Below are 14,854 nucleotides of genomic sequence, written 5' to 3'. Positions count from 1 at the left end.
AAGAGAAACCAGTACTAGTGACCCAAGTTTTGTTGTAGATGCCGTTATGCAAGTGTCAGAGCCTAACAGATATACAAAGAAGAGAGATACAGTGAAGGGGGGGAGATTATGTTCAAGACATGAAATAAACCTTTGATTATTCAGAATTTTAATATAATGAAGTAACTGACTGACTGCTTTCTCTGTGTTATGTTTTGTTTTCTCTGACTTATTGAATTTGGTCGTTCAGTAGAACAGATAACGAATTTTTGTGATTGTGATATTGCAAGAAATAATTCAGTTTTGGGAGTTTGTTAGCTAGTCTGCTCCTGAAAGTTTGGGAAGATATTCAGACTCAAACTTTTCAATATTTTTATGAATTAAATTGTGCCCAGTTTGTGGTTTTGAAGTTGGGTGTCTCAATAATTCTTGGTTTGTTTAGGCATCTTGATATTTAGTATGTCAGTTAAATTATCTGAAGTGGAAGGATTTAGTATTACTCATCATTGATCTTAGTCAACTACAGTGAATTATTAAAGGACAGTTTAATAATTCCAGTAATAGTAATAATAATAACAGAAGACCAGCTCTTGAACAAAATGAGTAATGGTGTGTAGGCCCCAAAGCTATGTTTTATATTGTTTTTTAAGTTATAAAAACAGTACTAAATTTCACTTAAGTTCAACACGAAAATTTGAAAGCTGAGATTATTTAAGTTTCACAGTAAGGATCAAGAACCCGTTCGGAAAAAGTCAATGTAGTAAGGGAGAATCAAAAGTTATGTGGTGAATATGCTATTAAAGCATATTTTATAGCATATTAACATGCTATTAAGGATTTTATAATTACTATGGCTGTTACTGTTATGCAATTAAATATCCAGGATACTGAAAAATTATGGATATCCAGTTTTAGCCTATTTTAGAGTGTTTTTCTGTGGAGTATTGAATCCGCAGAAACACACAGTTTATTGGTTCTCCTTTAGGAACAGTTATAAATATGGCTATGTTTTAGAGACATTGCTCTTTGAAATTCTTAATTTTTTGAGGCAAAGATTTAGAGTTAACACACTGTATTATATGTAATAGTGGATAAATGAATTTGGAAATTTTTTTTTTTTTTCATTTTGCAGTGGGAATTAGGGAGATGATATATTCATCATGGACATTTCCTATTCACACATAAAATTGAACTGCTGTCTCACTCCAGTATCTATAAAAACAGGAGCACTGATTGTTTTATAATCTTGGCCATGCACACAGTTGCCTTCAGCCAAACAATGGGAACAGCAGACTGTAGAGCCTCAGCATCTGTCTTTATCTTTCTACCAGTGAGATGCTCACAACAATACTCTTTCTGCTGGCCACCCCCGCCCAAGCATTAATAACATAGTTTGCAATCTTAGTTCAACTCCCATGTGCATTTGTATTTCCAATACATTTAATTACACAATAACATAGTCTTTGTAACAAGATCTCTGCTCTGTTTAATGACAAACAGGACTGTGCAAATCTAATGGCTATTAAATATGCCTTTTTATTTAATTATAGATGTCATGTTCCAGCAGATCCTCCAAATCTTTCACATTATATGAAGTTACTGGTTTTGGCATGGACTGTCTTTTGAATATTGAAGCATAATATTGAGTGTGTAACTACCTGATGATTTTTCTTCAACGTATTGTTCAGATCTAGAAGTGATATGGTGCCCATTTTGCAGACTGGAACTGTAATATATTAGGAAAAAGAACCACTCCAAAACATTTGAAAGTATCTATTCAGTTTGGATGCCACACTTTGAGAACCTGAATTTTTTTTAAACTTTCCGTTTACATTGTACTTATGTTCAAAGTTTTAATTCCCACTTACCACAGGAGCATTTTTAAGTGTTCAACTCCTTTGAAAAATAGGCTTAGATTAATAAGGAGTTGAGAGGAGAATCATTAAGTGTGTAAGTTAGAGACCTCTCAACACACATTAAAGCAACATATAAGGAACTGAGGAAGTTAACAGTGTTAATGGTGACATTGTCAAAAACTCAAAGAAACGTGTAGAAGGCTCATGTTAGAGCTAGTGACTTAGGTAAGCAACAGTACAAAATGAGATAGAAAGGGAAGAAAAAAAGCCATGCCAGTGGGTTTCTTCCCTCTTTGAACTGGCCTGAGCCATGATTTTCATTTTCAGACTGTTTTAAGTGGGATTTTATTGTATCATCCAAGATCAGAGTTTAATATTAGAATTACTAAGAAATACCAAAGGTGGGACCTTATCCCAGAGTGGGCACCTGTCTTCCTGCATTCACTATAGAGGGAACTAGGACAAATGTACTCCTGTTAAGAGGAATAAGTTTGGGTAAAAGTATTTCTTTCACCTCACAGGAATAATCTGCATCAAAATTACATAGTAAAAATACATATAAAAATTATTATGGAAATAGAATAAGTTGATTATATATCATTGTATATTTATAATAAACATAAAGATTAACTGAATTGTAGATTTTTAGTTCAAAGTTATGCCACCCTTAAAATGCTTATTGACATATATGTGAAATTGGCTTACAAGCACAAATTTACAACATCACTGAATTAGATGATGACTGTGGGTTATTTATTTCAAGAGTAAAGGGAGATCAATACATTATTTCAAAGAAAGTGGTAACAGCTTTTGTCCAATGGATACACTGCAGAGTTACATGGTATCATTTGAGCCAACACGTGATTATTAAAATACTAAATATGTCACTTTCTGTGGCTTGGTGATCCGATGTATTACTACTGTATGATCATGCTGGGATGATCGTACAAAGAGCAGTTTCGGTTCTTACATGTTTAAATGATGGTATGCAAATAAGTCAGCAATCGAAACTGATGACAGAAGTGTGTGAAATGTCTTCTATCTGAGTTGGTCTCCCTGGATGCTTTCCAGATATCCCAAAGGACAAAAGAGTTTGCAGAAAACAGCGTACACTAATGTGATATGTTTACAGAAATGTAATGTAGGGAGATCATTCAGAATGAGAGAGATGAAGTCCTGAAAGCTCTTTGACTAGATCTGTGCAGCATTAAAGGATCCTGTATCAGGATGCATGCTCTATTTTTTGGCTTTGCTTAAGAGAAAATTCTAAACTCACTAAAAACTTGTAGTGGTGCAGTCATGGAGAACAACTAGTGCGATGATAAATAAAAATTGGATTCTTATGCATATTACTTCTGTCATACTGCTGTAATGGCAAAATGCATAAGTATTTCTTCTCTGAATAAACAAACACATTAATAGTCTAGCATTTAGCAAGTGTATTGGTTATGTTTATAAGAGTAAACTCATTAGCTCCCATTCTTTCTTCACTTATTGTGACACCTTTTCCTCTCATCTCCTTTGTTATGTCTTCTCATTCTGCATATAGCTGGCTTATGCAGGAGAAGAGAGCAACCTTCATGAGCAATGAGGTAGTACAAATAATGATCTTCAGACTTACATAGCTTGTTTCCTTTGCAGAGCAATAAAAAAGGAGAAACAGAGTTGTGAGCTAAAGTGAAGCAATTGGCTTTCTGTTTACCAGCATGCTTCTGTATCTACACAAAAGAAACTACTTAGTATTTACTGTAGCTCTACAAAAAAAAAAAAAAGATATTCAATGATTCATCATACATGGTGCATCCTTATTTAGACTGTTACTTAGAAAAGGAAAGTAATGGTTATGGCAGAAGAAATAGTAGCTACATGATAATCTGGCCATATCCAGAGATGACTCAGTGAAGTTATTTCTGATTCTTCAACCAACCTGAGACATATACAATACTCATTTAAAGGTCGTCTTTGGTGTGACAATGTCTTGAGTGAACTTAGTTAAGTTTTGTATGAGCAGGTACTGCCCTTATGTTTCTCCTTTTGCCATGGTGCCCACTTCCACTTACATGTTAGCCAGCATTGTGTTTTCCTGTGGATGTAAGGAGTCCTCAAACCTTTGCTGTTTCTTACAAAAGGCCAGTGTTTCTCCTTGCTCTACCACTAGTGACTTTGTATGATTTTTTTTAGTTTTGTTGTCTTTAGTGAAGTGGTTTATGTTAGACATGAGACCTTGCTAAGTTAAGAGCCTTTGGTTTTAGTTCTGGTTGCTGGGAGAAGTGGGCCGGTAGAAACAGCTACTCATTCCCTGTTCCTCATTCCTGTATGAGAAATGTTAGACCATTCTGTGGGCACTGCGTTCATATGTGATTTTTCAGTGTCCCTCTTGTTGGCTTCAGGCATTCAGAGCAGCATGTTACTGCTGCAGCAACTTGATACTATTACACCAGTGCTCAGAATGACATCAGAAGTTTCAGAAGGTAATTAGATGTTACTCCGAAAAGTCCCTGGTCCAATATTACCGACCAACAAAATATAGAAAGATTGGGTGCTAACCTAGCATTGCGTGGAATTTAAACCACAGTGGACAACTACACCATCTTCCTGTCTCCCTGCGTTATGCAGGACTTTATTATTTTTCTCAATAGTCCTGCACTTCAGTTAAGTATATCTTTCACAGAAGTACAGCTCCCACCCTAAAGACTTCAACAACAGACTTCACAAGTCTCCGTGGTTTCTTTGTTCCAGTGTTTCTTGTCAATCCCACATTTCAAAATATGCTTTTATTTTACACTTGGGCATGTAGCTTAAGCCTCCAAGAACTGGTTTTTTTTAATGTCTGCTTTACATTAAAGAGATATTTAAAGTTTTTTCTCTGTAATCAAATCACCATTCCATTTATTTTTGAGAAAATTCAGCTAAGGTCTTTCAGCTCCCCATGTAAGGAATTTTCTAAAGTCTTCAAATAATTTGGTCATGTTGCTGTATTTTCTTAAAAAATTCTTCTACTTATAATTACAGACTGCATGGAGTTTTCCAGACTCTGCCTTTACTATGTTAAATTCAGTGAAGTGAAATTTGTATTTCCAAAATATAATTCCAAAGGTTTTGGAAATTAATGCTAAATTTCAGTTCGATATCTTTGTAGCAGGGATTTTCCCTGAACTTTTTGCCCTGCATTTTTTATAAATACTATTTTTTCTGAAAATGATTTAATTTTTTAATATAATATTTCAGTGAATTCCAAAAATTCTCTCAATATGAAGCATCAAAGCAACTTTGTTAGACAGCTATACTGTGAAATCTAGAAATGGTCATTTTTTGTTCTCAGTTGGCCTACAGAAGAGCCAGGCCCAGCACGCAGCTAACATACTGTCATGGTTTAACCCCAGTCAGCAGCCAAGCACCACACAGCTGCTGCCTCACTCCCTGTCGTCCGTCCGTCCCCCGCTCCTGGTGGGAGGGGGAGGAGAATCGGGAAAGAAGGCAGAACTCGTGGGTTGAGATAAGAACAATTTAATAACTACAGTAAAATATAATACTAACAATAACAATAATGAAATATAATAGTAGTAATAATAATAGTAATGAAAAGGAATATAACAAAAAAAGGAGGGGGGGGGGGGGGGGAGGAAAAAAAAAAAACCAAACCAACCCAGTGATGCACAATGCAGTTGCTCACCACCCGCTGACTGATGCCAGAGCCGCGATCGGTGCCTCCCGGCCAGCTCCTCCCTGTTTATATACTGGGCATGACGTTCCACAGTATGGAATACCCCTTTGGCTGGTTCAGGTCAGCTGCCCTGGCTCTGCTCCCTCCCAGCTTCTTGCACACCTCCTTGCTGGCAGAGCATGGGAAACTGAAAAGTCCTTGGCTTAAGATAAGCGCTACTTAGCAACAACTAAAACATCAGCGTGTTATCAACATTATTCTCACACTAAATCCAAAACACAGCACTGTACCAGCTACTAAGAAGAGAGTTAACTCTGTCCCAGCCGAAACCAGGACACATACGCAACAGTTTGTGCAGCAGTTTCTACTTCTTTGAGATTTTCTTGATATCTTCTTGAGCTTCTGGGCACTTTTTCTGGGATTTGGGCACTTCTGGGAAACCTCTGAGAAAACTGAGGGTGCCTGCTGCTGCCAGGTAAGGCTAAGGTAAAGGTAGCTCTAGCAGCTTCTAACGAACTCCATCAGCTGTCCTTGATCAGCAGGTGCCTGCAGCCTTTGTTCTAGCTGACTCCTGATTAGGGAGGATCAAGCACCCTTTTAGCCCATGCCAGGAAGAGGACTATAAAACAGCCAGGCGATGCAGCAGTTTGTGCAGCAATAACTGAGGCAGCCAACAGATGTGCAGCAGTTTGCACAGCAGTTCATGCAGAAGGGCACAAAGAAGAGGCCAGCAAACTTTCCCTGTCCAGCATATGCATCCTTAAAGATGATGGTCACAAGGCACAGGACCCAGGCACTACTGAAGTAACTGCTGTCAGACTCTTGCACCCAGGCAGCTTCAGATGGAGGACACAGCTCTGTAAGTCCATGGGGCCTGATGGGTTGCATCCACAAGTGCAGAGGGAGCTAGCTGATGTCATTGCAAGGCCACTCTTGATTATCTTTGAATGGTCATGGTGACTGGCAGAGGTTCCTGAAGACTGGAAGAGAGCAAATATCACTTCTGTCTTCAAGGAGGAAGATCTGGGGAACTACAGGCCAATCAGCCTCACCTCAATCCCTGGAAATGTGATAGAGGAAATCCTCCTGGAAACCATTTCCAAACACATGAAAGACAAGAAGGTGATTGGGATAGTCTGCATGGATTTATGAAGGGGAAATTATGCTTGACCGACTACATTGCCTTCTACAATGAGGTGACTAGCTTGGTGGATGAGAAGTGAGCAGTGGGTGTTGTTGACCTCAACTTTAGCAAAGCCTTTGACACTATCTCCCGTAACTTTATCTTGTCAGCTTCACAGACAAGCTGACCAAGTACAGATTAGATTAGTGGATAAGTGAGGTGGATTGAAAACCAGCTGAACAACTGGGCCCAGAGGGTTGTGATCAGTGGCACAAAGTCCATTCGGAGATGGGTCACTAGTAGTGTACCCCAGGGCTCAATAGTGGAGCCAGTACTGTCCAACATCTTCATTAACAACCTGAACAATGGGGCAGAACGTAGCAGAGAACTGGGGCAAGAGGAATCACATGAAGTTCAACAAGGGGAAATGCAAAATCCTGCATCTAGGGAGGAATAACCCCAGGTATCAGTATACACTGGAAGCAAACTGGGAAGAACCTTTGTGGAGAAGAGCCTGCTGGACAACAAGCAGATCATGAGCCAGCAATGCACCCTCATGGCAAAAAAAAGGCCAGCAATATCCTGGCTGCATTTGGAAGAGCATTGCCAGCAGGTCAGGGGAGATACCCTTCCCCTTTGCTCAGCACTGGTGAGACCACATCAAGGAAGACATGGACTTACTGAAGTGGGTCTAGCACAGACCCACAAAGTGGATTAAAGAGAATGGAGCATCTTTCATAAAAGGAGAAGCTGGGTGAGCTGGGACTCTTCAGCCTGGAGAAGAGAAGTCTGGGGGAGATCTTATCAGTGTGTATAAATACCTGATTTGAGGGACTGAAGAAGAGCGAGCCAGATTCTCCTCAGTAGTAGCCAGTGACAGGACAAGAGGCAATGAGCACAAATTAAAAAACGGGAAATTCCATCTGAACACAAGAAAACACTTTTTTATGGTGAGGGTGGACAAATACTGATATAAGTTGCCCAGAGAGGTTGTGGAGTCTCCATCTGTGGAGATTTTCAAAAGCTGAGTGGACAGAGTCCTGGACGATTGATCCTGGTTGAGGAGGGGGATTGTACTAGATGATCTCAAGAGGCCCCTTCCAACCCAGACGATTCTGTGATTTTTATTTAACTAGCTCTAGCTTATTCTCAGCATAACTGCCAACAACTTCATTTTTATGGGTTAATAGGATTTTTTTAAATGTTTCATATGTATTTAAACAGACTGATTCTCCACCGTGGTGGTTTCGCTGGTTCCAGTGATGAATTCAGTTCAAACATTTACAAATCTTTCTACATTACCACAGCCATGTGCTTGACTCTGTGTTCCTTGGGAAGTTGCAGGTGTCTTAAAGTAAACATTTTTGAAACAACTTCCTTATTTCCAGTTGTTGTGTTTATAATACCAAATACTTCACTTAAGAGGAAGTTATTTTAGCATTATCTTAGTAATAAATTAAACGCCTTATAAAACTGAGAGTCCTTTGGGTTGTCATATCTAGTGTTTCAACATTGATTTCACTAAAATTTTGTGTTTGGAGGGACCTTGTGAAATTGCAATACTTGCCTTATGTTAATAATCAGTTTACTCTCTGAGATTACAAGTTTTTCTAATCAAGCATGAGTAAAATTATTATGACACAGTGGAAAATCTTCCTAAGTAAATAAACGGGTGGGGAGCTGTTAGGTTTTCTTAACATAATTATTTAGAGTGACATCAAAATTAATTTAAATTCAGATTGCGTTTATCTGGTTTATAGAACTTAAATATTTCTTTGACATAATTTGTTTTCTAGTTCAGTGAGTAAATGTACTCAACGAATTGTAAAACAAGCGTTACAGAGCAATGATAATTACTGCATAGTAGGTCAGACTGCTGGCACAGTGCAAACAGTATTTTTCACAGCTACAGCTCTGGAGTTTTGGAATCTCCTTTAATCTTCTCAGTCCTTCTTGACTTTGATGCAAGTTGTTTTTAAGTATGCAAAGCTCCAGTCTGATTTTATCTTCAAGTTGGAGTGCTGTACGTTCCTTCACTGAGGTATTTAACAGTCTAAAAATATTTAATGTAAAAGAGAGATAATTTTCAGTTTTTCTACCAGAATGTCTTTACCTTAAAAGCAAAGTAAATAACCAGTAAGGTAGGATACAGCTTAAAAAAAAAAAATTCTATTTTTTCCTACTTTGGCATTTAAAAATGGGATGGAAAAGGTTGTAATTTAGAATGTTGAAGACAGATTTGTTAATTAGAAAATAGTTCTATCATTTTTTTAATTTCTTGGTTATTTTCCATTGAATTTTCCATGCTATTTCCATTAATGGAATAACAGAAATTATTTAACTTTTAAGATCTCATTTAGAATTTTCAGGCTCCCTTCCAAATACTCTATTATCAATATTTCTTTTAACATCTCTTAGCAAAAGGTATAGTAACATGAGAGAACAGGAAATTCTCATAATTAAAAATTAAGGTGTTCATTATAAAAATACCTAAATGTAGTTGAAAAATATTTCTACAAGTGATTTTGAATTTAAAATGCACTTTTGTGAATACACTTGAAAAATTGTAGTGGATTTTGCGTAGGGATTTGTCAGCAAAGTAGGTTGTGGCCTTTCACTTCTTGGCACGTTATGCCTTTTTAAGGACTTTTTTTGATGTTTGTTAAATGCATTTGAATAATATTATATAGTCTGGCTAGGTGCTCCCTTTTAGCATTTTATTAATACCAAAATGAAGAAACTAGTGTTTATTGAAAATCATTCCTAAAATTGGAAAGCCAAGGTTGAGTGCAGGAGTGCTTCTGCATTAGCAAGGAGCTCCCTAGTGACTTTTCTTCCAAAACGGGGGATTAGGGTCTGTGTGCTCTATTCTTCTGTGAGCCGTGTTTCTGTGAAAGGCTTTAGTGGGATATGAAGGACACACTTTCACTAGTTTTCTGGCAACGGCTTAATTTCTTGCCTTCTGGCCTTATTTCCTGTGAGTTTATTCAGATTTAACATTTAATAAAGAGGTTAATTTGTAATACACTGGTTACCATAATACATCCTTAAGGCCAAGGTTAATAGGATTGAAGAAGGAATTGTACATTCAAGTCCTAACACTGTATTACTGAAGTTAAAAAGGTTTCATTGGCTGTGACTTAGATTTCCAGTTTAGGAAAGAGAATATCCAAACTATAAGATTCCTAAGGATAAAAAAAAAAAAAACAACTTGTGCAGTTGTGACACTACCAAAGTTAATGACAAAACTCCTACTAACAGCAGTTGTGCTGTCAGGTGGTTAAATGTCAAAGCCCTCCTTAAATATTACCAAATTTTTGGCTAAATGCATGATGAAAAATAATGACTCTGTATTCGGGCTGTGCATTTGTTGTAGATTTGTAATTTTCACTCTGATCTGTCAAATAGTTGATTGGGATCCTGGAGAACCTTCTGCTGTCCCACAACCAATTGGTAGATGTGCACTGTTGAGTAACTGGGTTGGATGGGTGATTGCTGTGATTTTGTGATTAATTCTAATCTTTTGTTTCCAATTAGCTCTTGAACTGATTTTCTCACTGATACTGCCATGTGATGTCTGCCTTCATTCCCCTAAAATGGCAGTCTGGCAAGCTTTTTCTGGTAAAACATGGAGCAGAGGACTGTCACCAGCTTTGGGCTGGGCTGGGTTTCCCCTGGGTTAGAGTTGGTTGGAGCTCTTGCAAGCTCCAGGTGAACTGCCAGGAGCACTGGGTTGTGACTACAGACAGAGAGGGAAAACTGGGAAGTTTATATGGACTAGGCGTGTCATCTCAGAGGACTGAGACGACGGAAGGCCTCTTTTTGTACTCTGAATTAGCTTAGGCACTGGGACTTGTCTGGCTGCTTGGTGGCAACTTTGGGCATCTGGAGAAACAGTCTTTTAACTGCCCAGAGCTCCACTTGCATGGCTGCATTTAGGTGCCCAAGGTGCTGGTGGGGTGTCCATGGGTTGGGCACTCTGAGACATGGGTCTCTACTTTCCTCCTGCTTCAGGTATATCTGTCCCTTTGTCAGTCTGGTTTTGAGGATTATTCAAGAGAATCTTAGTTTAGCTTGGCAAATGAGTTACATAAGCCTCATTAATCTTGCATAATAACTACAGTAGTTAAGACTTTAAAGCCCAGCTTCCTACTTTCTCTAGAACTAGTTCCTGTTTTGAAACATGATGATGTGTTTCAGGAACCACTAATTAGCAGTTTCCCTTGAAAATTCACACAGGCTTATTCTAAGAACTTTTCCCTTCATACTCAAGTATGGGTTCTTTAAATTATTAATTCCATAAATCATGTCAGCGTTCCTACATAACTCTGCTCGGTTTTATCCTAAAATAATCCACAGCTTATTTTTAGACACTAGGATTAGCGATCTTACTCTTCTATAGTTAGAGATATGCGAATAGATGGATGCAACATGATACAGCAGGGGGTTACAATACAGACTTTGAATTCTTGCATTGCGTGTTGGACCTGCAGCGGTGCCCAGGGGCAGCAGTCAGAATCAGAGCACAAGTTTATGGAAGGATGCACAGAGCCTCTCTTCTGAACAGCTTTCCATTTAACGTAAGGCAAAGCTCGTCAAGTCATTTCGATTAACAGAAGGGGCAAAGGAAGAGAGGAATAAAGAGTGCAGTTGGCCACATACTTCAGCTAGGCATTCATCTGGGGTTGGCTGAAGCATATAATTTCTCTTTTATTTTTAATATTTTGTCTTTTTGGCCACGAACCAGGCAGTTATTTGAATGATTTGTGTGTGTATCATAGCTGAAGTTTGTGCTGTGGAAAAGAGGAAAGTAGCTGACTGTCCAAATTAGTTGAGGGCACACATTTCGTGAGTCAAGGGGACAGGATACAATATTAGTAACATTTAGACAACTTCTTATCACATTGCCAACAAAAATGTATGCAGCAAAAAGGAAATAACCAGCAACTGTTTTGGTTTTCTTTTCTTTAGATATTATTCTAAGTAGCATTAGACAACTTGTTGACACCACTTATCTTTTTTAACTTAGTGTAGGTGGTATTGCATTTTTTATTTAGTGAAAGGAAGTATGTGATGCCTAGAACATTTATTTATGATGGTGATATGATTTTGAGTGGTTTTATAACCTCAATATTTGCTCAGTGAACTCAACTAGATAAAGGTAATGAGCCTCCTGTGCCGGCTGCCTGCCCCATGGACAGCGATATGGCAGCGAGTACAGCTCTCATGGGGCTGCCAAGACTCGCTTCTGAGCAGGAGGTGGGAACTGTAGCTCTCCGCTAAGCCCACTCCACGAACCCTAGAGGACACCGCCATGTTTTTCACTTTTTCTTTCTTGCCAGAAGGAAGACTCAGAATCAAACTGTAAATATTTAGTCACAGTCTGGCTCATGGTCTGCTCAAGGCAAGGCCATAATGGGCTTATCAAAAACATTATTCTAATAGTTTTAATTATCCTAAACAAAAACGTAAACTACTTTTCTCTATTTTCATTCTTACTATAGTATATATTTTAATTTTTTCCATACTGATGCTGGGAAGTCATAGAGAAGCAGGAGTGCTGCCAAGTAGATGGAGCTGTGTGTATCTCTAACATTTAAATCTCTGTATCTGAAAGGCATTGCTGAAAGGTAGTGGCCTTTTACGTATTTCTGTGTTAAAATTAAAATATCAGACAGTTTAGAAGAGTGCTTGTAGGAAAAAAAAAAAACTTTTGTTCCTCTAGAAAAAGCTGATGCTTCGTACTGATCTGTGTGATGGTTCTATAGGTTTTTTGTACACATGGCACATAGTATAATGACTAATAATATAATGATTGGATAAAAGATAGGGCAAGTGTTTCTTCTGTGTTTCATCAGGTAGGTGTTCTGGTAATTAACAAATGGCAGTGAAAAATAATTACCCCCAATTTTTATTTTTTTAATAACTGATTTTTCAGAAATTTTGTCAAGTTTTGACTTTGCAATATGTCATAAATCACATTTTAGCTCATCTTGTAAATAGAGATAAAATTGCCTTCCCAACATATTCCACGTTTTCCTGTGTAATTAACACCTCGTTCACAGTTGTGTCTGCCAGTCAAAGCCCTGCCTTCTTCCCCTGGACACTTCCTTGATACTTTGTTTAGACTGCTGAGATTTTAAGTGTCATCCTCAGGATACTTTAAATAAGTCCAAACAGGAAAAGGAAGGTGCTTCAAGAAGTCAACAGTGTAGATCATTATAACTCAGAGGGACTATTTAAAAAGTATGAAGCAATTTATCTTTGTTTATTACTTGCATCATTACCTCTCAATCTGTTTTTCATAGTTTCTAAGGAAAGTTTACTGTTTTTCAAAAAAGTTAGGAAATATTAGTTTCCATCTGTATTTTTGAAGTAGAGATCAGTCTAAAAGTCTAGATCTAGCTAACAACAGCCCCCTTTTCTTGTGCATGTGTGCCTTTCCCGGTGCTGTGCCCTCTGTCAGGCCAGGCAAGCTGCTCGGTTGCCCAGTGAACTGCATCAATGAACTGATCAAAGTCAAAAACAACTCTACTTTTTTGTGGGCCATCCTTAGCCCAGGTGAATTCCAGGCTCTTGCTCGTCCCAGGGCTGCGTGGACAGTGCTACCAACACAGCAGAGGACATGCTGGAGGTGGGTGGTAAGGGGCAGTATAGCCTTGAGCCCAATATAGGCACCTAGTACTGTATTTTGGTTCCAAAAATTTACCCTGAGCTGCCCCAGTTACAGCCCTGCATGTGCGAGTACTGGTGGGATTAAACAGCTCAGCACATAACACATGTCTCAGCTAGTTAAGACCCAGGAATTTGGCACTCCAAGTATGCTGAGGTGGGGGGTTTTTTCACGCTGCCCTTAAAACACACTGACTGACTGAGGACCTTCATAAAACCGTGGTGGCAGTGTACATGTTATGTGTCACAGCGCAGTGGATGAAACATTCCCACAACCCTTGTTCTGTTCTTTCTTCAACTTGAAGGGCTCCAAATCCCTACCTCATGCTTCTCAGGAGAGTCCCTGGCATCTAGGCAAGAGGTTGCTGTGGTGAGCTGCAGGGTGTGAGGAAAAGAGATTTTCCACCCTCACTGTCATCATCTTGTTTCCCCTCAGCATAAATCAAGATAAATGAAAGGCAGAGCATGAGAGTGGTTTCCTACAGATCAGGGCGCTCACCTGTAAAGAGCGAAGCTGAGATTCCACTTTCTGTACCTTAGATTACTTCTGCAGTTTGTGCGAGATCGTCATTTAATAAAACACTGAAGCAGGCTTAAAAGTAGGGACCATAGCTTACAGAAATACCCCTATGTGTTAATTGTGAGCTGTCAGCAAGCATTTTCATTTTTTAACTTCTTAAGCCAAGTTTTCACCAGGATATCCCCCTACTGCTTTTTGTTAATTTACGTTTGCTGCATGCAAGGGAAAAATTCAGTCTTAATGGATATAATACTTGGGGTTTTTGCCATCGCACCTAGATATTAGTTGTTCTCAACTGTTGTTTCTAGAAAAGTGCATCAGGTTTCAGCTTGGCAATAAAGTTGTAAATTACTTCCATTTTTATGTTGATATTCCTAAAAAAAAAACATATGTGAAAACAGCAGTTGTTCATTCGAGCTCTGTACTAAAAGAATGTAATAGTTACATGTGCATGTTTTTTAGAATCCAAGTGGAAAGTCTCCCGTTAACTTAAGTAGACTTTTATGCACCTTAAGTTTTAATGCAAATGATTTTGCATGTGCATTATCTACACAGATGGTAGTAATTGCATGAGGAAGGTGAATTGGTTTTGCAAATAAATCTCTGACTTCTCTGCTTGTTATCACATCCTGGAGAAGAAGGGTATGAGTGTTTGTTAATTGGGTTATATTGCACATATTACTTACTGCACAAGTCAGGGTGACTACAGCAGCATAGTTTAACATCCCAAGCTCTGGTATATTCAGATAAAATATAATTTCTTTACACCCCATAAGATGCTCTGTTTATAGCCCTATCAATGTGCACTCACATTTGAGACATAGCTTTAAAATGTGACAGTAGATGTTACAGTGATGCAAATATAGTTTGTCGTAATTATTAAAAACAATCCTAAAAGTACTCGAATTAGATAGTGTTGCAGTGAATGATACAGAGTATTCATTTTGGATACTTTTTGAATTTTTTGCTAATAAGCAAGGCAATAAATCTTTTCTTCAACAAAATTCTTATTCCAAATCAGTCGCTAGCCATAACATTTA

At 38.3% G+C, this 14,854-nt stretch overlaps 1 protein-coding gene across 1 annotated transcript in view; it reads left to right on the top strand.

Annotated features, from left to right (window-relative positions):
* Positions 1–14,854, top strand: part of COL19A1 (collagen type XIX alpha 1 chain) — a 198,092-nt gene that overhangs the window by 115,592 nt on the left and 67,646 nt on the right.

The sequence above is a fragment of the Gymnogyps californianus genome, chromosome 3 (genome assembly GCF_018139145.2).
Source record: "Gymnogyps californianus isolate 813 chromosome 3, ASM1813914v2, whole genome shotgun sequence".
NCBI classification, from domain to species: Eukaryota; Metazoa; Chordata; class Aves; order Accipitriformes; family Cathartidae; genus Gymnogyps; species Gymnogyps californianus.
This window is presented reverse-complemented; position numbering and strand designations above follow the sequence as displayed.